This window comes from Pleurodeles waltl, chromosome 3_1 (genome assembly GCF_031143425.1).
Source record: "Pleurodeles waltl isolate 20211129_DDA chromosome 3_1, aPleWal1.hap1.20221129, whole genome shotgun sequence".
NCBI classification, from domain to species: Eukaryota; Metazoa; Chordata; class Amphibia; order Caudata; family Salamandridae; genus Pleurodeles; species Pleurodeles waltl.
In genome coordinates this window covers 207,871,358-207,893,414 of record NC_090440.1, presented here as the reverse complement: position 1 = coordinate 207,893,414, position 22,057 = coordinate 207,871,358, and the positions used below count along the sequence as shown (strand labels likewise).

Genomic DNA, 22,057 nt, shown 5'->3' with positions numbered 1-22,057 from the left:
GGGATAGAGTTTGGTGGAGCAGGGAACCCTGTAGGTGATGCAGATGTAGCCTCTGGAGACGGTGGTGTATGAGAAGGGGGGGCACTGGAAAGGGAGTCGGTAGAGACAGACTGACCTTTTCTTAGCAGAGAACTGTGAATGAAACATTTTCTGGTTGTTGCCAGTTGCCTGAATTATGCATTGTCCTATATGGAAACAGGCAAATCTGCACTGAGATCTCGGGAAGGGCTGATAATGATCTTGCGATCATGGGGATTTTGGGGTGCTGCATGATTAAGTTGCGACCAGACTCCACTGACATGGGTTTTCAAGCTGGTTTTCTGGGTTACATATTTTGACTCCGGTATTTGTCTGCATTAAGAGAATCAGGGGGATGAGCGAGCAACAAAGTGTTTTAAATTGCTTGCATTTTCCTGGAAAGCTTGGCAGTGGGTCACATCTTTCTAAACGAATAAAAGGAAGATATTGCTGTAACAACCTGGTTACAGGAATCCCAAGAGCGGGGATACAAGATGGACATTTATAAAGAAAACCATAGTCAGGATGGGGTTATGAAGTTACACAAAGAAACCCAAGAAGGTTGAAGGGCAAGAATGAGATCAATAACAGGCTCCATCCGAACGACTAACTAGAAGGGCAACAGCAAATGAATAGAGCGAACAGTAAGAGACATAATTAGAGAGAACCCAGCTGCATGAGTGAGCAGGTAGGGCAAAGATTAAATGAATATCCAGCACATCTTGTAGGCACTCACCCATAGAGTAAAGAAACAGCATCACACTACAGTACTTAGTATTCATACATGAAGGGATACAATAGGTTGGAAACTCCAGACTGTGCTCTTACGGCAAAGCACGGAAAAAACACGGTAAAAGACAATTTGTAAGAGAAACAGGATTCATGACTAAATACGGAGGCTAGCAATTAAATCAATAATCAGCTTGGCCGATAGGAACTCACCAGTAACTTTTACAGCGATAAACTCACAGCACAGTAGTAACTGTTCATACATCAAGGAGTATACAAGCATTGGCAAAGCCAATAGTTCTCACATATGCAGGAACTATGACTTTGCCATTGTGTTTTAGCCACGTTGTGCACCAGTGTGGCTGCTGTTCAGCATGGCTAAAGGTTAGTGGCGTAGAGGAGAGTGGCGTGGAGTGTCAGACAGGAATGGCAAAGAGAGGAGTAGAGTGTTGTAGAGTGGAGTGGCAGAGTGTGTTGTGTACTGGAGCAGCATAGTGTGAAGTCGCATAGAGTGGCATACACTAGAGTGGCAGAGTGGATTGGACGGGTGTAGAGTGCATTGGCGTAGAGTGTTGCAGAGTATAGTGGCATGGAGTGCAGTGGCATTGAGTGCAGTGGCACTGATTTCAGAGGCGTACAATGCAGCATCGAATACAGTGGCGTATATTAGAGTGCTGCGTAGTAGAGTGCAGTGTTGCAGAGGGCAGTGGGGCAGTGGCGCAGAGTGATGCAGAGTGGAGTGGCATAGAGTTGAGTGATGCAGAGGGTAGTGGCTCAAAGTAGAATCGAATGGCATAGAGTGCAGAGTAGAGTCATGTGGAATAGAGTGCAGTGATGTAGAGTAGAGTAGCACAGAATGGTGCATAGTAGGGTATAAGTGCAGAGGCGAGAGTGGAGTAGCATAGAGTGGAGTATTGCAGAGAAGAGTGGTGTAGAGTTCAGTGTCAGAGAGTGCAGTGTTGTAAAGTAGAGTGTCAGAGTGCAGTGGTGTAGACTGGCGTACAGAGCAGTGGAGTAGAGTACAGTGATGCAGAGTATAGTGCAGTACCATACAGGACAGTGACAGAGTGGGTAGAGTGCACTGGTTAAGAGCAGAGTGGGGTAGAGTGCAGTGGCATGAAGTAGACTGGTGCAGAGTGGAGTAAAGTGGCATAGAGTAGATTGTTTCAGAGTAGAGTGAAATGGCGTAGAGTGGAGTGGTGCAGGGTAGAGTGCAGCTGGGTAGAGTGGCATTCAGTGTAATGGCCTACAGTAAAGTGGTGTAGAGTGCAGTGGCATAGAGTGCAGTAGTGTAGAGTAGATTAGAGTGCTGTACAGTGGACTGGCATAGGGTGCGGGGCACAGAGTTCAGTGTTACAGAGTGAAGTGCATTGGCTCAGAGTAGAGTGTAGTGTTGCAGAGTGGTGTAGAGTACAGTAGCGTAGAATAGAGTTGTGCAGAGTAGACTGGTGTGGTCTAGACTGGCGTAGTGTACAGTGCAGTGGCGAAGAGTGCAGTTGTGTAGAGTAGAGTGGCAAAGAGTGCACTGGTACAGAGTAGAGTGGTACAGGGTACAGTAAAGAGGCGTAGCATAAAGTGACGTAAAGTGCACGAGCGTAGAGTTGAACGGTGCATAGTGCAGTGGAATGGTGTAAAGTGGAGCGGTGCAGAGTAAAGGTTTGTATACACCCAGGTGCTGCTTCAGATACTTGCTTGCCATGTCTTGACCTATTTACCCAAGTATTGGATTCATACGCTATGCGTAGCCATCATAAGCCCAGGTACAGACTTACATACCCAGACTTATGTACTGCCATCTCTAACCCAGAGCAGGAATCACTGAAGGACAGGTGCAACACAGGCTACTGGTTGGCACTTTCTCTACTGCTACTGACTTACAGCAGCGAGGAAAGTGCTCTTAACCACTGCCTTTCTGTAAACACTTTAGCCACCAATAGGAAACAGGTGAACGGCTTGGGACCAGACGGGCTGCAGGAACGCCCTAGTTTAATGCCACATGCAGCATTAGTACTGTTTCGATGCCCTCTGCTCGTACCCCAGTTATCAGTGTGGGCATTTCTACTAGGATGGGTGGGCATAATGGAAAGGAAAATGGATGCCAAATCCCAGGAGTTGGAGGAAAATGTTGTATACAACTCCTCACTCCTTGAGAGGAACTGAACTTAACGGTCAGTGTAATGGTGGCATACTGTGAACGAGAAAGGATGTGCTAGCCTGTTGTCTCATATGATTGACATGGTAGGTGGTGGCTATTACTTGTCGATGCAACTATCAACATTAATCCTATCTCAAACTGCAACCCCTGAGGTCCTACCCTTAGAAAGTACAGCGAGGCCTAAAACCTGAATACATACACACAGGGTAACCCACGCTCATTTGCTCTACCATGACGAGGTTATTTCTATGGGTAATTAATCATTTGTGGTAATAGGACTAAGGTGCTATTAAACATCATTCTAAGGCTTTTGGCTATTGTTACATTTTGAAACTGGATGCCACATGCTTATGAGCTAGTTAGTACCCATGGTGAGAACCCCGTTTTGAGGCTTTGATGTTCTGCCAGGGCTGAATTTTCTGGAAGATTTGGACCAGGATTTCAGATTTGAAACGATTGCTTGAGAGATTGTTTACAGTTCAGATTTTTTTAACCGTAAATTTGGAATTGAATGTTGGAGCGCCTAATGATGTAGAAAAGGTGGGAAAGGTGCGTCTGCGGGGGGGGGGGGGGAGGGCAGAAGAGAATGAAGGCTAGAGTATGACCACGTTGGACTATTTCTAGAGGGAGCAATTTTCACCTTAGATAATGCAAGAGGATCAGCAGTTTATGGCAGGTTTCTATCAGGGTAATTCTGGCCATAAGATGGGTCTGCAGCAAAAGTCTTGGGACACTGAAAGTGAAAGATCTCACTTGTTACAATGGGGCCCAGTACCTTCCGATTGCCACAAGACCATTTGACCCAGATTTCTCACAGCCGTAGTAGTTGCCTGCCTAGTAGTACAGTATGATTCAGATTGTCTAATGCGGCCAAAAGATCAAAAAGTGTAAGAACTGTGAGGGCCACTGGTCATGGGCGGGGGAGGTATTGTCAAGAACGGACGTTGTGAAATGGTCGAGCTCCAGCACAACACTGGGAGAGGAGGAAAATACTTCACCTATAGAACCTTGAAATAAACCTAATATGAAAATAGGAGATTAGAGAATTCTTCATAGGGAATAATATGTTGTCTGCAGTAGACCCTCTTTGCGTACACACCTGCAAGTGCATTCCAGTGCTTCACCGAAAGAGCACAACTCCAGTGACTAACAGCAAATAACATGTTGTTAAAGAGAAAACACAGATCACTGCCTGGTGACCACAGAGAATCTGAGCATCACACACTAAAACAGGCAACCACAAATTCTGTCAACGAGAGGGTGAGAGGTCACAAAAATATGTACAGCCTGTACTACTGAATCTTTGCTTGGTTTCTTCTGTAATTGCATTAAACAACCGAACTGAAGGAAATGCAAATTTTATTAACAAACACCCGGCCCCGTGAGCAAATTCAGTTTTTTTATGGAACTAAAAGTTACTTTATAAAATATTTGTATCGTTCCAGGTCTGAGACGCATTAAGCAATTTAGCCCATATTAAGACTGAAGGCTTTTTTAGATCAGTTATCATTTGAAATATTAAGCAGTGCAGAACTTAGGGCTCACTGGGGAATATAAAAGTAAAACACTTTTTAGACCTCACGTAGGCCCTGATTATAAGGTTGTGTGGAATACAGTGTGTTTTTTTACCACAACTGATGTATAAAACTTACAGAACATTCAGAATCGATACTTAACACACTGAATCCTGCACGTTTTTTAAAATTGTTAATGGCTTTCTTCCCTCTAGAAATTTCAGGTTTTACCTGTTTGAATCCGTCAGGGGAAATTTGCAAAGGTGCAACAATCACCAGCCAACTTGAAAATTCCAATCAGGATTTTACCTCCAAGCTTTTTGCCAAAACCTTAGTAGCCACTTCTAGTGAGAAATAGGGCTCAGAAGGTTCCATGACAGTCAAAATGTTCTGAGCCCCAATTGTAACAACTAAAGACTTATAGATCTGGTGTCCCAAGGACCCTTACTGTAGGCGCTCCAACCTGAGAATCAAGAACGCGTCTAGCACTTCAGTCTCAGAGCATCAAGGCTCTCAGGAGAGGCGCTATGGGCTAGAATCCCAGAACTCAGCAACACAGCAAACAACATACATTGTCAGTGCTTTTACTTTTGGAAAGAAAACATACTTTTTTCACATAAATACTACGCACAATTATCAAATATATACAGTTTGTCAAGAGGAAACGCTACTAGGCCATTTTCTAAAGGGCTTCTCAACCTACAGGCCGTGAACAGCAAAGAAAGATTACACAAGCCAAGTGGATCCCTTTTGCAGAAAGCACCTTTAATGGTAGGTGCGCTAGCAGGGCCAATCCCTAGAAACACAACCCCCCATGTGCCTGACAGAAACATAAGGAGGAGTCAAGTAAAAAATGTCAGTCCTATACATTTTGTCACGGTGTCACCACACAATACCACAGTAGAATATAAGCCCTTCGTTCATAATGTAGTTCAGTCACGAAAAACATTTTAACTTTGCACATCCCATTGCTCCAACAATAAAAAATGAAAACAATGAACAATTCCTTTTTGAGCTTTATTTCTACTTAACACTGTGGTTCACCTAGTAACCAGCGAGGAATTAACAGGAATTAACAGCAAAAGACCTTCCAAGGTCACTCGCTGTGGACCCCGGAAGACTTAGAGCTGATTTCTAAAATAATATGGTGGCACCTGAGGGCACTGCTGCTCTCCTACCAGCCTCAGAGCCGTTAAAGAACTCCTCATGGTGCCAGCTTGGGCAAGGCACAGAATATGATCATTTTTTTACGCCGTCCCAGAGACTTTGGGGGGGGGGGGGAAGGGGAACCTTAATTTGCAGGCGATGTCTTCCTGCAGTGGCAAGAGCGAATTAATTTTGCTTTTTCTTAATTTTTTTTTGAAGTGCTCGCTGGCTGGAAGGTTCCCGAACAGGTGCCCGTCCCCTCTTGGGCACCCGCGAGTCCTGGCAGTGGACCACGCAACATAGCACCCAGAGGCTTGGTCTGCTCCTATCCATCTAATTCTATTAGGGATCCTCCCAGACCCCCTCACTCTGTGTGGCTCCATCTGTAGCAGTGGCAAGAGAGATAGGAGGCCTTAGAGGGTACCACCCACCCACCTCACATGCTACCTCATACACACCCTGGGTCTCACTAGGCCTGGTGAAGCCGGACCATTCAGCACCCTCCCGGGGGCAGATTACACTGCTCGCAAGTAATCCCTGTTGGCCCTCATAATCCAGCTGGACATCACCGAGGCTTCTTTTAACAGGCCAGCATTGCTGGTTACAGCTCAAACTATTTTGATACAATGTTACAGTAGGTGAGACTCCACATCAGAGACTCAATCCTGGAATGTCTACATCAAATAAACTACAGGGGGATTGGAGGAAGAGTTAGCAGGCCAGAATCCTCATCTTTACATACCCCTTGTACTTAACTTCCCAAAGCCCTTCCCTGTTACTTTAATATTATTTAGAACTGATATAGTCCTCTATATTCAGCATACTAAGAGGACATGACCCTGCCAAGCAATAGAGACTTAGTGAGAGCTTGACAACTCACAAAATGAAGTGAGCCACTGATTGCCTGCCTCCGTCCCATTCAGAGTTCCGTCGTGTGCACATTCAGCCCACAGATAAATCTACCATCAGTGTTTTACTGGAACCCACTACCCTATTGTAAATGGCGTCTCTGTTGGCGCTAGAGTAAGCCATGTTGCAAAGAGTCTGCAATACATGGGCTTTTTTGGGATGACCATGAATAATGCCTATTATGGACGAAGTGCACATCTAAGACAAACTTGGGAATCTCACTAGGCAGAGGGCAGTGCCAGCATGGGCACATGTATGCCTACCTCTCTTGCCACTCCCACAAGTGCGGATAAGAAACAAGATCTTAAATGTCACCCTATGCCAGCGTGAGCAAGTAAACAGCGCCAGGCTACAGAGGGGAAGCTTCTCTGTTGAATGGCAATTTTGTGACTTTGGGCCTGATTACAACTTTGGAGGAAGGTGTTAATCCGTCCCAAAAGTGGCGGCTATACCACCAGCCGTATTACGAGTCCATTATATCCTATGGAACTCGTAATACGGCTGGTGGTATATCCGTCACATTTGGGACGGAATAACACCTCCTCCAAAGTTGTAATCAGGCCCTTTGTTCTTTACTGTCTGTGTGCATTGCTGGATTACAGTAGCAGCCAGATCATTTCCCCTCCAATAAATGCTTTCACCTGGGATGGGAATCTTGCGATCCTGCAAATCTACTGTAATAGGAAATCTAACAGTTTAAAAAGTGTACTGATGTATACAAATATTGGTGTCAGTAGAGAAACAACATGCTGATGTAAATATACTGGAAAAAAGAGAAATCCACATCTTTTACAAATCCCATCCAAAATGTTGGCCTACTAAACGCCCACACTGCATCAACATGTGCATGTGATTATGGCTCCATATGTATTTCTGTTTTCCATGAATAAAGAACGCATCTCATCCAAAATGATCAACACCTCCTCTGAGACACACACTCTTGCCTTCCGCCCCCTCGCTGTCCTCGCCCGGCATGTCCTGATATGGGCTTGGCGAGTCCCTCTTCCGCACATATGTGCTCTTTCGGTCTTCAATGAATGAGCACACAGGGTGAAAAGAGTTTTCTTTGACTTCTGTAACTGAGAGATTGGGGCTGGATAAATGGACAGACGGATGGATGTCACCCTAGGGAGAATGTACAGCAGTCTCTTCTCGAATCTATATGTTGGATAATTAAAGAGTCCACTAATGCACACAAGAATTTATACTCATGGTAAGTATCCAAACACCTGCTTGTGCATACATGTTTAAAATGATACTCTGTACAGACGTCCTGCACGGGCTAATACATGAATAAGGCTTGGGCAGTTACTGTACATATACCGTACAGGGGCATGTACTAATGGAAATGCACTACACACGATATGTATACATTTCTGTATCTACATAATACCCAAATGTCACACTAGTGTGTATGTTATGCGTACCTTTTGTGTATGTTTTGTGGCTTTTAATGGGTGCAGTACGAGTCTAATCAACTTTAGTGTGTGCAACTGAAGCAAGGAGTGCAGTCTGCGTATGTAGACCAAAATGCATTTCTTTTTTTAAGAAATGTTCTACAACCACACTACTACTGTTGAGGACATTGGTGATACACGTAGGGTCGGTAAAGCCATTCCATTTAAACTCATTTTATATAAATGTATTGTAGGGACCCAGGCTGAGTCATTATTGAAAAACCATGTAGATGGTTGCTCCACTCTGGTGGCTCCTTGGGATCGTGGGAGATGCAGTCCGCGCCGGGGAACTAAGTAATGGCCTGGTTGCTAAGCCTATCTCTCAAACAGGTGCTAGGGGGAGTCCCAGGGGTTCTCGGTGGGATTGCCCCTGGCATCGACAGCCAGATTCACAACTAGTGGGCATTTGCACTCAATAGTGGAGGGTTTCTGGATTCCAAATTTAGGTGGGCCCTCTCTCAGTACTGGGTGGAGGCCTATGATTGGCTTGAAAGATACAGGTAGTATTTCAGGCCATGAGCTCACATAAATGTAAATATGCAATGGGAGGGGTTGATGGTTACGAACTTCCTTGCTGACATACTCTGTATTTGGATCAAAAATAATGCACAGATGAGTAACGGAGTGTTGAACAAGTATGGTTTTTGAATATGCGTTATTTTATCCACAATCGTTTATGTGGGCCAACTTAATCAGTACATCTGGCTCCTAATTGGCCTGGGTCACACAGGAAGTACCGTTGAAGAACAAACCTGAGGTCTGGCGAAAGCAAAGTGACTCTGCTGTGCCACGAGCTGATAAACTACACACAGCCCATCTCGCCGCAAAACAAGCACAAGTGACTGCTGCACCACAGCTATGCTAGAAACCCTGCCCTGCAACCAGTCCACATACAGCCACATCATTATTCTTAACATTCTCCAAATGCAAGAGGATCAGCTCTCCAGAACCACCAACATCAAATGTGTAACCACCTACTACCTCCTCATGGAGCACCTGCATGCTTTCTGAGACCAAACCATTTTGGCCCACACTTGTACCTGCACAGCACTCTATGGTACAATTACAACGTTCTTCTAATTTCCATTTAATACAGGCCCCGTGTGTCAGTGGTTATGCTCCAACCTCTGCAGCAAATAATATTCTATGGGAAAAGAAAAGCAAATCCCGCCACCATCTCTCACAAAAGGCACCACCCCTGAAAGGACAAGGGTTGGATGACATTGCCCCTGCCAGGAGTTCTTGGAATGTAGAGTTTCATATTTCAATAAGTTTGCTGGGAGATTCTTACTCGTTTAATGTTTACTTGCAAAAATGCATATGCTCTTGCACTCGGGGAAGGTTTGCCTTTCCCAAGAGCCTCGCTTGGACCAAATAAGGCAAAGGTGCACTAGAGTCATCACTGATGGTTAAGCAGCATTGTAGTTTTATTAAGCTTGAGGGAACCAATAACAGGTTATTCACATAGCACACAATACAAACCAAGTTGTCCCTTGGAGGCAAGTAGACTATTATTAGTGAGGAGATGTTTCCTGGTGGTTAAGTTCTAAGCTGAGGAAGAATAATAATTAATTTTGGCTTTTCAAATGCCCACATGCTGCAATCATGTGCAAACCACCTTCTGCCTGTGTTTTTCAGACTTTTCACACAGCAGGAGACGCTAAACAGATAATGTCCAATTGTAAAGAGAGGGTAGGAAACAGCAGCTGATAATAGTTGACATGCCAAGATGCAGGGCTTCACAAAAATCATGAATGAACATGAAAGCTAAGGTAGCTGCAGTACCACACTAGAAAATACAAAGTGAAAAGTTACTACGAGGATGCGAATATCTGAGTGAGGAAAAAGGAATAAGTAAAGGAAATGTGAAGTACAAAAGGCTTAACAATTGCTCCATAGTGCTAATACATATTGCGCATGAAAGATTACCAGGAAATAACTGGATACCCAGAACAAGAAATTGAGAGCTGCATGGAATGAGAAGATGGTAAAAACAGGAAGAAGGAGATTAAATTTAAAACTTACAAAAACCTAAATTACTATGTGAAAAACAGAATCACAGGGGAAAAAAAAAAAAAGGGTGCGGGTGCAAGATGGGTTTCAGACACTGAAATGGCAGGTTGTAAAACAGGCCAATATTGATTGGCATTTGAGAATCCACAAGCTCTTCCTAACAAGACCCAAAACCTAGACGTAAGAATCCTCCTACGTGACCATTGCACCCCAGCCACGAAGCACCAAAACTGCATCAAAGCCAGCCAGGAAAGACTGCACAGCAGTGGTGAGGGGCTTGCCCTCCTTGAAACAGTATGAGTTTCTTCACATTGTGGTACAATTTCCTAAAATCTGCCAAAAATGAGACCGCATGGAAACACACACAGATCTGTGCAGCAGGTGGAGTAACTCACCAAAGATTCTGTCTGTACTAGAATGCATAATTCTGACACACAACACTGTATTAAAAAGTTCCCCTTCTCATGCTTCTACTCAGATCATGACATTTTAGAGACCATTTACTAGACTTGCTACAGATCATGATGTTGCATGGTGTGTTTAAGATGTAAAGTTCTGCATTGATATACTTAAGGAGCCTCCAGTGAAACTTGGTGGATGAGTCAAGGCCGGGCTGACAGGAGGATATAGTAAAGGACATAGGGTAACACAAGTACAATAAAGTAGAAATATTCATCAAATATCAATTGAATAATACTAGTGAAAAAAAGGAAGAATAATGGTGGTAGTCTAAAGTCTCTCGTGCAGTGGGGATTCCTGTCCACATTCTGACCTGGTTTAGGCCCTTTCTTAGGAGTCTGACAGAGGCGATGTCTGTACCTTCTTTTCATTATGTCAATTTTGTCTTTGCGTGAAACAATTGGGCGAGCATGTCCTGTCTTTGGGTTTCAAAACACTCTCTTATGCTTAAGATTATCGGCTTTTATGGATATGTGATCAGCTGTCAAAAATCTTGATTTGCCCGTTAAAAAAGCACATTCGCCCCTGGATAGATAGGAACTTCCTAAAATGACACAGTAAGAAAGCAGAGGTCCTAATATTTGGGGATTCTACATATTGCTTGTTGAGTAGGCTTTGCCTGATCTCCTGTGTACTTTCCTGTCACTTGTTTCTAAGGCAAGAAATTTGGATAAATCCCTCTACTTTCACTTTCAAGTTCAAACATCTATGGAACTCCTATGTTTTTTTATGTCCTGCTGCAGCAGAAGGTCTTTTTATTCTGGTTGTACGGTGCACCTAGGTAATTGATGCCATCATTCTTTGTGTCTTGTCTACGGGGAAGCCATATATTTCAGACTTTCTGATTTGGTGGTGACCAATCTAAAGAGGATCTAGAACACAGCAGTGGGACTAGCTAATGGACTGGATTCGGTCAAGCACATCTCCACATTCTGTGCTCACCAGAGAAACAAGGTATTCTGAAGTCCTTTACATTGTTCACTGGTTACTCCACAAGATGAACCCATGTTCTTCTTCCAAACTAATGACACCCTTCATTCCTGCGAGACTGCTTAGATTTCTCCATCTGCATCTTATGAGATTTCCCTGCTTCTAAAACACCTGCTTTGGGGGTGACAGCATTCTGGACCCTTGGCCCCAAACCATGGAAATATTTGTCATTTCATCTCCCCAGTATCTACTGTCACCTTTTGTTTTGCCAAGATTTTTACACCTTGTCTTTTCTATAATCTTCCTTCCTGCTTTACTCCACTCTTTCTCCCCATGAACTCATATCTCGTTTTGGGGTTATCTTGTGAAAACAGTCTGAATCAGATCAAATTATTCAATGTTGCATCAAACACAGCTGCCAGCAAGATAACTCAATTATATACTCCCCACTGAAACTACTGCGATATATAGATAATGAGTTCCAATCACTGCAAGACTAATTAATTCTCAAGTTTCAAAGTGAGCACTACTGAATCTAAGGATAGCAACACCTGCTATTTGCAGGGCTGGGCAAAAACTAAGTGCAATATAAGGTACTAGAAGAAATGCATGTTCATTAATTATAAGAATTCCAACTGGAAAAGGTCAACATTTGATACCCCATCCTCCTCCTCCAGGGAACCAGGATCCCCTCAGACCTTGCATTTACGACCGGTGTTCAACAATGGCTGCTGGGACTAATATTTTGGGAGCTAACAGTAAAAAAAAAAATACCCATTCATCAGGACACTGCACTAGCCTACGAATAGGTTGAGGTGTTATTAAAAAAACATAAAACGACTGTAAACTTACACCCACTGGTCTTGGACAAAAGATTCTTTTTTAATGTTCAAAACATTTTATTGTTTTCAAGTGCAAAAAACCCATAACAAATGAATCTACAATATACTTCAGACACAATACACAAAATAGGGAAACTATTAAGAAAGGTCACAAAGAAAAGATTCTGATGGTTATCTGCCGCAGGGGAACCTGGCCATTTTCATGGTAGGGTTAGGCAAGTCCTATATTTTAGGAGCTGGTATCTCTACCTCTGCTGGTACTAGCCACTTGAGCTCAACGAGCTAAGATTCATGGGAAGTCCTTCACAAGGGTAGGGGTCTGGATTGGCTCCAACTATAAAGGTTTTGTGTTTGCTGCAAGGCTGACACAAAACTCAACAAAGGGAACCCCCAGCCCAAGTTCATGGGTGCAAGACCCTGGGGAGCAGAGGCAGGCAAGCTGACTGGTCTCTGCACAGCCAAGCAGTGTGAAGAGAGCCCCAGCGCAGTTCAGGGATGCGCTTATGAAAGATTCCATGGAATGCTTAAGTTACTGGGGCTGATGAAAAATGGGGGTCCCGAACTTCCCAAACCATCACTCTGCTGTGCAGGGGAGCATATATTCACCTGCATAATCATGGCTCCAGGTCTTCTAGTTGTCACTAGGGTCATTCTCCCTTCTCTTGCTAACAAGTCGAAGGCAGGTTTTATGGCCGTCTGGGCTGGGGTAGCTGTTCTGGTGTCCTTGGCCTGCCTACGGTCTCCTCTGCCTGACTATGGTCCCCTCCTGGACAGCACTCAGTAAGCATTCAGGCAGACAGCAGCAGAGTTTCTAGCTGAGCTGCAGGGCTGCTCCAAGCCAGGACGACAGGCAGCATAAACCAACAATCCATGCAGTTACACTTCAGCTTGGTCATTCATATTCTTTGCTAACGTCTGATGTGATCTGAATGGCAGACATTCAAATCCTGGTAAGGTCAGGTCAACATTGCACCCTTCCAAGGAGAGTAAACTGAGTACTATTTCACAGGGTAATAATAACATATATTATTTACAGCACTTGGAAATGGCAGAAGTGCAGGATTAAGTTCAATATACAAAGAAACAAGTTACTTGTTGTAGAGGAATATAAAGCTCAACCTTATATTCCTAATCTAAGGATGTTGGGCAAAAAGTCAACTGCAGTGCAGGGGCTGGCATAACTCAAGTTTTAAGCAACAGTTTATCGGAGGACAAAATGTAAGGGGTAGCACATATTATATAGTGCATACTTTAGAACCCCATGACATCAGAGGGTTGACCTCCCCTTACCCACCCATAACTCTATACCCTTCTACCCTTTTGCTGCTGCAAAAACCACAGAAATCACACATGGTTTTTGAGCCGGTTTACCTTCCGTGTCTATCACAGTACTCATGATCACCAAGACCAGACATTCTTGATCACCCTGTGCTTCATTCAAGGCTACAGTTTGGTACATTGCCGGTGAACATGGTAGAAGTTTAGTCTCCAACATTCGTAGAAAATACACATCCTTACGTAGGGAAATTTTCTTAGAACATCAGCTGTGTTATTATAAAAACATTTACTAGTCCCATTATACATTAAGAGGGAGATTCCAGCCAGGGAACCACAACTGTATGCTGATTGCTGAATGCTTTGCTGCAGATGCTAACGCAGACTACAGCCTTTGCTCAGGTATGAGGGTTGATGTCTCCCCGGGGGAACCTGAAAGGCAGAATTAGAGTTTAACACGCTGTGCTCAGATTATGATTTAGATAGGAAATAATCCATCGATCAGAGTGACAATATGATAGAGTTATTCTTATGCTTCACTCTTCTCGTCACCATTTTAATACGGTCATGGTTATTGCAGTTCACGCTTTGCTATCTAAGATGCAGACGTTTTATTAAACAAATCATTAAAACATATAGGGGGTCATTCTGCCACCGACCACGGGAGCACCGCCAACAGGCTGGCGGTGCTCCCACGAGCATTCTGACCGCGGCGGTTCAGCCGCGGTCAGAAGCGGCAAGTCGGCAGGCTCCCGCCGACTTACCGCTGCTCGGGGGAATCCTTCATGGCGGCGGAGCGCGCTCCGCCGCCATGAGGATTCTGACAGCCCCTACCGCCATCCTGTTCATGGCGGGAAACCCGCCATGAACAGGATGGCGGTAGGGGGTGCCGCGGGGCCCCTGGGGGCCCCTGCCGTGCCCATGCCAATGGCATGGGCACGGCAGGGGCCCCCGTAAGAGGGCCCCGCAAAGTATTTCAGTGTCTGCCATGCAGACACTGAAATACGCGACGGGTGCAAACTGCACCTGTCGCACCCCTGCAACTACGCCGGCTCAATTCTGAGCCGGCGTCCTCGTTGCAGGGGCATTTCCTCTGGGCCGGCGGGCGCTCTTTTGGAGAGCGCCCGCCGGCCCAGAGGAAATGTTAGTATGGGCGTCGCGGTATTGTGACCACTGTGCGGTCATTTGGCGGCGGAACCTTGGTGGACGGCCTCCGCCGTCCGCCAAGGTTAAAATCAGGCCCATACTGCTTCTGTTTGTCATTTATATATGAGACTGAATTGTAAATGAGAGAACCGGATGCGACCCGAGTGACCACGACTTCCCTGAGAAGCCTAATATGTCATGCGCTCGGCTGCCCAATCGTCACTGTCCCCTGGTAGAGATGAGGCACTGCTAGTTAGCCGGAGCAAAACCCGGATTTAGAGTGACAGGTGTCACCCACAGTGGGTCAGACTCAGTCTCCCAAACCGTGGACGATCTTGCTGCTAAAAATCCAGTAGTCTCGTTAGAATAATGAGACCCTACACGACACCAGGGGGTATAACATGTCAAGCTAGGTGGATCAGCTCCAACAGTTGCCACTCTACACCTAATTTAGTGTCCATGCAGTCAAAGTAGGCTACATCTTCACATGCTTTCTCCCACACCAGAGGGACAGGGGATGGCTTGAACCGCATTTTCTTTGTGTATTCTAGGTCCCAGCCACGAAGGAGAAATATAACTCCATAAAAAAGTGTATGGCAGAGAACGCTGGTCAACTTCAGGCCACTTACCCCACGCTTTCTTGGGCGGGGGTGTCTGGGTGGGAATGTTTGTGGAATCCCCAGTAGAAGCAAATTCGACCCTTTATTTGTACTGGGAACAACCGTTAACCATGTGAATTTATAACCACTGCTCTGTGGCCCTTTTCACGAAAGTGGCCTCAGACTCAACGTGAATCCTGGTGTTAGTGCCTTGAAGGTTCTTCAGATTAGGGGCCACGCTATCAAGCAAACAACTACAGGATGTCTTTTTCGTACAATCAAAAAAGGTAATATTGGACTCTGGTACACTCTGCTATCGGGCGCCCTTTCATGCTTTCCCAGCTGTTTAAAGTCATCTTCTGCAAAACGAGCAAAGACCTTTGGAATTCATCAATCTGAAATAGTCAAACACGGAGTAAAAGACTACATTCTACTTCCAAACTTAATACTCTAATTGAGAACCAGAAAGGATACACTGTACATATCAAACGCACTACTTACCTGCATTGACACAATTTGGTGTGTAATCAGTCAATAGAGTCGATTAAAACCTAATTCGTGGTATGAAGAGATGAGCCAATATGGCTAAGATAGCACCGTTTCCTTGGCAGCCTTGTACAAAGATCTCAATGTACCTCGCAGGTGACAGTTCTATTCTGCGGCAGGGCCCGAGGCATTCATCCTTCAGAGGATGATACAGTGGGTACTACTGTGTTAAGCCATTATAAAGTCCCCGGAGTGCCACATATCGCTGTTGTTCAGTATTTAACCATTCAAATATTTTAATAAAAAGCGACTGGTGGTATATTCTCTGAAATGTTTCTTGCATGTCCTGGGGTGGACGGGTGTGTGCGTGACAGGACGCGGGGCAGGCATGCACGGTGCCTGCCAAGCGGCGTCCCCTGGACAGAACAATAGGTGGTTTCCGGAGGTGCCCAGGTGCAGGAGGCAGCCCCGTGCCCGCACATTCATCCCCAGTGCCCAGGCCTGGAGGAAGCCGGAGCTAGAAAGGCCCTGCTCGGCACAGATGCGGCTTGTTTGTTCACTCCTCAGAGAAAGGGACGAGAGAGGCCGGAAACATAAAATTGTCAACAGTATCGCAGCGTAGAAAAAATATTCGCCTCTGGGCGGCAGCCATCGACCGGACACATAAAATGGGCCAGCAAACAACAATAAAAACAAGTGGCACCGACATGCTGGCATTGCATGGGCATGACCCTCCGGGAGAGTTTCCGCTCTGGCTGAACATCTGAAGAATGGCTGAGAACGGGGGCCCGGTCGCCTGGCACAGACACCCCGGAGGCTAGGGCACACTGGGAGAGTTGCATACAAATGTAGTTTTTTTTAATCAAGCGCAGGGAGGGCGAACTTGTAAACACGCAGGCAAATTAACCGCCCGGTTTCTAGCGCAGAGAAGCAAATTTCAGATTAAAGCTATGAAAACACAGATTAATAAAATCAACAGGTTTGGCTACACCAGAGTGTATGCACCCGGAGGCACGTATCATACAAGGGCCACACATGTAGACAGACTCCAGAGACACATCGACAACTTTACATACACTCACCCATGTGCAAAGAGCAGCTAACTACAAAGTCACAGAGAAAATGCACTGGTGGACAGAAGCGGGCGACTGCACGGATAGCTCGATGGGGAAAATCTTGGGGAGGAGAAAGCAATTCATAAAAACTCATTTTTTGCTATTTTCAATTAATTTAATGCTCCTCACCCAATGGCATTTTGCTACAGGTTGGACTGCAGCAGAATTTACAAAGTTCGGGTACCAAATTTTGTAGATTAGTCATTAACGTTGGGATGAAAGTCCCATGGAGTTCAGGGGATCAGAGGAAAACAATAAGCTGTCAAGCACTTGATTGAGTAAGAAATCAAATGCATTTTTCAGTTAAAAAAAAAAAAAGGCCCAGGCCGCAGAAATGCTGATGCGTACTGGGCTTAGGCAGGGTTACTCACTGCTAGACACTCAGATGTGCTTTGATGCGGACCAGGAAAGCTTTGTTTTGTTTTTAGCAACCACTAACAGCTGTCTGGTGAGGATGGAACAAACAAGACAAACTTCCCTAGCCAGGAAAATGCAGAAGTCACCATATCCGACGCACTTGTCAGAACTTCCTTGTCCAGTGACAACACCTCGTGAGAAATCTTCTGTATCATGAAGGAATCCACAACCGAATGCCTGCTCTCAGTCATCCCTTCCTCGCACACTCTGTGCACCACACCCATAGAATTTGTCCACAATAACATTCAGTGCTGTCCTATTTAATCCATCCAATTCCTCTCTCACCAAATCCAAGCCGCCCTGCGAACAGAAGCATGCTAAAGTCCTTCCCAGGCTGAAAAAACATCTGCAGGCTCTCAGATGGTTGCAGTTTATAGACCTATATCCTTGATGCCCTTCCTGCAGAGGTCCTGGAAAAGATGGTTAATTCACAGTCCACAAATTATTGGGAGACCAACAATCTTCTTGAGTAAGCACAATCTGGCCTAACACTGCACACGGTACTGACACAGCTCTGGTGGCAGCAACTGATGATAGCTTTAGTATCCTGCATCATGGCATCTCCGCTGCCCTGAACTTACTAGATCTTCCTGCTGCGATTGACATGGTCACTCAGGCCATTCTAGTCTAGCACACGCATGAACTCCACATAGGCTTTAAAGTAGTTTAGATACTTTCCTATTAACAGATCCCAAGCTGTTCTGTTCTCCCTTATCATTCACTCGCACCACAAGAACTTGCAGAGTCCCCCAGTGATCCTCCGGACCCCAGCATTTTAAAGTATATAGATGACCCCTCTCCTGCCAGGGATAATCAGATCTAACGACTTGGTACTAATTTCCAATATGGATGAAGCTCAGTTGAGCATCTCCATTGCAAACTTTAGTACCTCAAATGTCCCAAGCTGCCATCTAGGTGAAGGCTAACTGCTTGAAGCTAAATGGAGCAAAAAGAGGTGGTCCTCTTTTCCAAACCACCTCATATTGCTGTGAGAGCTGGGATCCCCACCCCAACCATCCGACTTTATTAGAAAATTTAGATGTAATCCTGGACAAAAACCTCACCATGGCTGATCAAGACAACCCATATCTGCACCCTGTTTTGGCATCCTTAGAATGGTTCATAAGGTGTAGGAATGACTCCCCAAAATAACTCAAAATTGTTGCTCAGGCCAAGATTGCTATCCGCCTAGAGCACGGAAATGACCTTTCCATTGTCATCCCAGGCAATCTGATGAAGAGACTACAAACTGTTTCAACCTTCCTGGCTAAACCTCAGTGTCCCCACTGCCCCAAACCAAAAGCCCTACAAAGGCCCTCCATGCATAAACACGCCTTTCAAACTACTGTACTTCCATATATGCACAACGAACGACCATGGTTTCTGAGCAGAATGATATTTCTCTGCAACCTGTCCCAGGTACGTCACTTTTCAAAACATCTTCTCCAAATCTGTGTTGTGTGAGAGCCAAAGGATGCTTCTTTTCCTATCTGGCAGCCTACAACTGGACCCTTCTACCTTGGTGATTTTGCCTGATTATTCATTTACAAGCTTTCAAAAAAGCCCAAACCTTAGTTTTTCTAAACTTCACTGAGTCTTCTACTGCTGCTTCTAGTGCCAGGATAACCCTCAGAGGGTGAGTAGGCACTGTACAAATCAACATAACATCCTAAACACACAAACATGAAAGAGGATGATTCTCATTTAGTCAAACAAGCACTATAGTGTTAGTGGGGACACAAATTTACCACCCTGTTCCTCTGTGCTCATTAGTCAGTAGTGCTGAAAGATGCATTCTTTATTGGCTCCAACTCTCAACATCTTCTGATTAGAAGTCTAGTGTCTTTTCTTCAAACTAAGGTTTATGCCATGCTGCAAAACATTCAACAAAAATATTTTAGTAACTTTCTTAAAGGGGCCATCCAGTGTAGAGGAAGAAGATCTCTTCCCTAAGTCCTGCTTCTCTCTCTGCTGCTTGTGTGAGTATGTAAGCTGGGGCTTTGGAATCTATTGTGACATCATTCATCAGATGGCGACTTTAAAATTCATAGGACAAATAGCTTTCGAAGACACAAAAAGACCCAAATATGTGTGGAGTGGGGATGAAGGAAGGGTAGAAGTGATCGAACATGCCAGTCCCACTATAAAAGGTAAGGAGCCTAAGATCAGAGCAAAGAGGAAGGGGACAATTCCTCCTGGTTACTAATAAGCCATCACGTCCAGGGTTTCTGTCTTACGCTAAATATTCAAAACGTGTCAACCACTGACATTTATGGGACTGTGAATGCACCTGCTGCATATATCCTTGCGTAACTGTACAGTCAGAGGTTTGATTCCCAGGTGTTTCTTGGGCCTCTTCACATTTTTAAAGTCACCAACTGAGAAACATTGTGTTGGGTCCTTAACCTTGTTAAGCCTGTAATGTTGCCTCTACCCCTTCCCACCCCACTACTCCCCCCACTCAAACCTGGAAGCGGCCTGGGGGCTTGCCACTGGCCCTTCCGCTGTTAGTCCTTTCCGCGTACAAAACCACACGGTCTGATTAAAGGAAGTTGGCTGCTGTTTAAACGGCCAAGATTGAAAACAAGCATTGGTAAAGCTAAAGGTCTCGTATTTCATAGGCTTAAGCTGAACTTGTGGCTTTGTCAATGCCTTATCCCAATGCTGTACATCATAAAAGTGCTTTTCGCTGATGCGTTCAGCATAAAAAAATAAACATTGGCAACATAAATCGCTTTTGCAAAATTCATTGATGTCAATGTTTATTAAAGATGTTGCTCAGCAGGGCGAGCTGCTGTCAAACATTGCTTAAGGCAAATAAAAACAAAGCAGTACTGAGCAGCCAGCATTGACCACATCATAGTGCTATTTTTTATTTTATTTACTTCAAGCCATGTTTCAAAGCAGCCCGTTGGCTGTGCAACATCTTTAAAGACACAACACAGCCAAATAGCTTTGCATGAGCTATTTGGCTTTGTTAATGTTTTTAAAAAGATGTTGCACAACAGTGCAGGCTTCTGTGTAACATGGCTTAAGGGTTGTGTATCATAGCTTAAAGTAATAAAAACAAAGAGCTGTGGCGCAGACAGCGTTGACCTTTGTTTTTATTTAGTTTAAGTATTGTTGCACAGCAGCCCGCGCTGCTGAGCAATATGTATTAAAACAGTGCAGGGGTGGCAAGCAACAAGAGGGAGGAGGGCAGGGAACAAGGAATGTGTAGCGGGAGGAGGACGGCGGGGTGGGTTAAAGAGAACGACAGCAGGGATGTTTTAAAAAGAATGCATAGCAGGAGGAGGATGCAGGGGAGAATTGACCCCACAGAGAGTGGAAGGAGGGCAGAAGGGGAGGATTGACACCACAGAGAGAGGGTAGAGGGTGAGGGGAGGGTGACAATACAGGGACGCAAGGAGGGTGGGGGGTGACACTTGAAAAGCGGAAGAAGGGCTGGGATAAAGGAGAGAGACTGCAGACGTGTACGATCTCTAAGTGTTCATGCAGAAAATTAAAAAACAAAAAAACTATCTGCAGAAGCCTGTGGCCATAGGAAGGACACTGGCCACAGGAAGCTGTACTTGATCCATGCTGAATGGCAGGGACAAAGATTCAAATCCCAGGAGGAAGACTGAGGCAAAAAGTAGGCGCTGAACAATAGGAAGCAAGGAAACCAGAGTGACGGGGGAACCAACAAATGGCAAGTGAAAGTAAATAATGGGGAGGCTCTATGCTTCTTTTAAGATTTTTTTATTTTCAAGAGATTTTGCAAACACAGTGCAAGCGCTGTGCAGGTGAAACCAAAAGAGCCACAATGCCTGCCACAGAGTGATGATGTACATATATGTATGCATCACCATGCCAGCGCATTCATATGTCATCATGATGCAGCAGCTCTTCTGAGACTCGAAAAATGTACCATTTCAGGATGGCAAGAACCATCTTGAAGCTGTAAATAAAAAATGAAAAGAAAAGGTGGTTGAAAATGTATGGTAAAGAAAGGAGCCATTTGGTAGCAAATTGCAGCTGCCAGACCTTTCAAAGAAGTTAAAAAATAAATAGAAGTAATAACAAAGATATTCAGAGCCAGAGAGGCAGGGGAAGCAACCGAGGAGCTGTGAGAGGGTCCTGAATAAGAAGCAAGCAAATGAGACTGACAAGAAGGTCAACTAATGATAAGCCACAGGAAGACCCAAAGCCCACTGTAAGCATTAGTACTGTCCATAATAGGTCTCAACAAAAGCTCTCTGTAGGCGAGACCAATAATCACAGCTACGTAATACTGCATAGAGCCCAGGGCTCAAAGTAGGTAGGGCGGACCACAAAAGGTAGCCACGTCAATGCAGATCCTGTGGTCCAGTAAACAAAGGGGGAATAAGTAGTTACTACATCTTGCCCGGGGCCCCTGTAAGAGGCTCGGCAAGGCGGGCCTTGAGCACGAGCCGAGTTAAAAGCAGGAAGTGACATGCTATTCATGCTCGTGATTTCCTGTCCCCCATTCTGTGACTCGTGAGACAAGGGACAGGAAGCACCTTTTGTCCCCATAGCGCCATCCCTGCTCGGGCCAGTGAGTTGCCAAAACAGGGGATGGGTGTGGCTTCACAGGTGTCCTGCCCACTATCATCGTACACACCTACCAGGGGAGGGTCTCTGATCATAGGTTTCAACAAAAGCTGCCTGTAGGCAAGACCTCTAAACAATGCTGGCTATGTTGCATGCTATTTGTTGTGGACCACAGGTTTGTACTGCATTGTTTTTTGGATAGAATAAACACTATGTTAAAGTTTTTCAACATTTAATCTGGGATTGGCCTCCTCGAGTCTGAATTACAAAAGTACAGTACTAACAATGGGAAA

At 45.0% G+C, this 22,057-nt stretch overlaps 1 protein-coding gene across 4 annotated transcripts in view; it reads right to left on the bottom strand.

Moving 5' to 3' along the window:
• PEAK1 (pseudopodium enriched atypical kinase 1) overlaps window positions 1-22,057 on the bottom strand; it is a 490,737-nt gene that overhangs the window by 449,840 nt on the left and 18,840 nt on the right. The window lies entirely within an intron of this gene.